The 3,372-nt window shown below is 33.2% G+C and overlaps 1 pseudogene; it reads right to left on the reverse strand.

Annotated features, from left to right (window-relative positions):
* Positions 1-373: 373 nt before the first annotated feature.
* Positions 374-932, reverse strand: LOC141514250 (adenylate kinase isoenzyme 6 pseudogene; annotated as a pseudogene).
* Between the last annotated feature and the right edge of the window lie 2,440 nt (positions 933-3,372).

Below are 3,372 nucleotides of genomic sequence, written 5' to 3' on the forward strand. Positions count from 1 at the left end.
TAATGTTGATAGCTTTATCCTTAAGCTCTTTTACTTACAAAGTCAGCAGTTCTTCCTAGTCTTCATTTTTCTTTTTCATGTCAATTATAATATTTCCATCTAGATTCTCAAATTTCCTTACTCTTTAGCAGGTAACCAAAATAAATGAGAATGTTGAATATATCTAAACTTTAAAAATCCTTAATATCTTCTTTGTTTATTTGGGGGTTTCTCAGTTTTCTCATGGAGAAAAAAAATTTATTAATAACTCAACCTTATATATTATCCACCTGCCACTTGTACAACACAATTCTGGATAGTAAAATTTGGTGTACGTTGTCTTAATTCCTATTGCATAAGGAGGAAGAAGTCATCAAGAAAATAATTTGTAGAACACCTTGAAAATCCATGCTTTGCCTTCAAAGTTCAATTATTATCTTTCATCCACTGTTCAATCCATTTCATTATCTGATCTAAATTACTCTCTAGTTCTTCTGGTCCTTTGCTTGGCAGCTTGTGCACGATTTCATGCTTGTAGGAGGCCATGGCTTCTTCATAAAGAATTTACAAAATTTCACATTGTATATTGTCCTGTAGTTTCCTTACACTGCATCCCCTCTTTTCAAGTCTTGAATATAACACAGAATTATCAGTTTGAAGCACAAAAACTATATGAAAACATCGTTCAGGAAAGAAGTCACAGCCATGGTAATCAAAAATAATTCCACCTTCAGTCATTTTATTTTTTAACTCGTCAACTACTCTGTCTTCATCCAAAATAGGACATTCGTATTCTTCATCAAAGCCATCATATAACTGTCCTATGATTTACCTTCTTGTGCTAAATCGCCCACATTAATGTATGTCAGTCCTGTTCTGGATGCAAGTTCTTTGCCTAATGTGGTCTTTCCAACCCCTGGTGTACCCATGAGCAGGATGTTGGGCAGCCTCATGGCAGCCGCGGCACCGACTCTGCCCCGGCGCCGGCCCTACGCAAGCGGCAGGCAGGGCAGGCCTTTTTATTTGATTTTTTAAGATAATATTTGATTTTTGTGTCTTTTAATAATTTCTTATGCTATTTGCAGTTTTCTTATTTTATTCTCATTTTCTCCTAATTTTTCCTCTGCCACTGTTATTTGATTTTCTTTATACTTCTTTTTAGCTTTCCTCTGTGAATTCTTGTTTGGCTTGTGTTTGATTTGCATATTCATTAGATATTTTACATGCAATTTTCATCTTGTCTTTTTCCTTGGCATCATAATGACTTTTCAAGTTTCATTTTTTTTCAGCCTATTTATTGATATTTTACTTTGTTAAAATAGATCTCTCCTCACTAAGTATCAAGTGTGAGCACTATCCCATGTTTCAGGGTTTTTCTCACTGCAACCTTCAGCACTAGTTGTTGGGAGTAAATGTTTTAAGGGTTTCAAGAGACTATGTTCCAGAGAGAGGTGTGTTAACTATTGTGGTCTATCTTCCCTTCTTTACCTAGAGAAGTTTCTCTGTTTACCTCAAACCAGAAATGTTAGTTCTCCTCTAAGCCCTGGAACTTTGACAAAGTCTCCTCCTTTCTTGTCAGGGCTCTTCTCTGTCCTGTTAGTGTGAAGCAGAAATATATATGTGAAAGATACCTTATACTGTACTTAGTTCTAGACGGGTTTCCCTGTATCATGTCTTGGTCAAGAGGTCCTAAAGCTGCTCTCGTGGTTTCTGCTTTCCTTCCTAGCACCAAGGCCTTCTGATGCTTTTGTCACAATGTGCACTCTGGACCAATCCCTACTCAGTGTCACAGACCTCTTTCTGACCTCTCTAACCAGAAACTATAGTTTTTTTCCTCTGGATATTGATGGTATTTTCTATAACAGGTTTCTCAGAACTGTCTTTCAATTTTGAACTACTGAGAGGAGCTGCTTCTACCACAATTTATCTTCTCAGAAGGTAGTTGTTGAATGTGTAAAATATTCTCCAATTCTGTCCACTAAGTATCAGTTCTTACAAATCTTTCCATACTTTCTAAAGTCTAGTCATTCGTGTTTTCTTACAGAAAAGTAATTATCTATAATATTCATATACCATGAATTATTCAGTCATTTCTCAATTGATAGATAATCCCTCAATTTTTTTATTTCTTTGCCACTACAAAAAAGAACTGCTATAAATATTTTTGCACATGTGGGTCTTTTCCCCATTTTTATGACCTCTTTGGGACACAGAGCTAGTAGTAATATTGCTGTGTTAAAGGGTATGCAGTTTTATTGCCCTTTGAGCACAATTCCAATATTGATCCCCAAAATAGCTTGATAATTTCACAACTCCACCAACAATGCTTCATTTTCAGTTTTCCCACATCCTCACCAATATTGACCATTTTACTTTTTTGTCATTTTAGTCAGTTTGTCACTTCAGAATAGTTTTAATTGCATTTGTCTAATCAGTAATGATCTAGACCATTTTTATATGACTTTAGTTAACTTTAGTTTCTTCATTTGAAAACTTCCTTTTTATATGCTTTGAATATATATTCTTATAATTTTGACTCAGTTCACAATATATTTTAAAATGAGTCCATTATCAAAACAATCGCTGTAAAAATTGTTTCCCTGTTTGTTTTCCTTCTAACCCTGGTTACATTAGGTTTGTTTGTGCAAATCCTTTTAATATAATGAAGTCAAAATCATCCATTTTGTAATTTATTTATTTATTTTATTGCAAGGCAATGGGGTTAAGTGGCTTGCCCAAAGCCACACAGCTAGTTAATTCCACCTAGCTTTCCCCATTTTGTAATTTATAATGTTCTCTATCTCTGGTTTGCTCTTAAACTCCCCTTTCTTTATGTTTCTGATAGATAAGCTATGCTTTTTTCACTTTATTGACTTATGATATCACACTTTATGTCTAAACACTGAACTCATTTAGCTCTTATCTTGGTATAGGGTACTTAAAGTTTTTGCCATTCTGTTTTCCAATTTGCTGAGCAGTTTTTGTCATAGTGAGTTCTGATTTCAGAAACTACATTTTTTTGAGTTTTTTTAAATGACTGATTACTATGTTGATTTGCTATAGTTTCTTTTGTGCCTAATCACTTCTCTGTTTCTTAGGCAGTATTAGACACTTTTGTTGATTGCCATTTTATAATGTAGTTTTAGATCTGTCATGATTAGCTGACCTTCATTTTTTTTATTAATTTCCTTGATATTCTTGGCTTTTTGTTCCTCAATTGAATGATTTTTTTCTTCTACTTCTATAAAATTATTTTTGGTAGTTTGGTGTTGCACTGAATAAATAATTCAATAATAATTTAATTATTTAATTTAATAATTATTATTTTAATTTAATAGCTATTTAATTTAATGCATAATTTAATAGTTTAATAGTTGATACTTATTTTAAAGT

This window comes from Macrotis lagotis, chromosome 1 (assembly GCF_037893015.1).
Source record: "Macrotis lagotis isolate mMagLag1 chromosome 1, bilby.v1.9.chrom.fasta, whole genome shotgun sequence".
Taxonomy (NCBI): domain Eukaryota; kingdom Metazoa; phylum Chordata; class Mammalia; order Peramelemorphia; family Peramelidae; genus Macrotis; species Macrotis lagotis.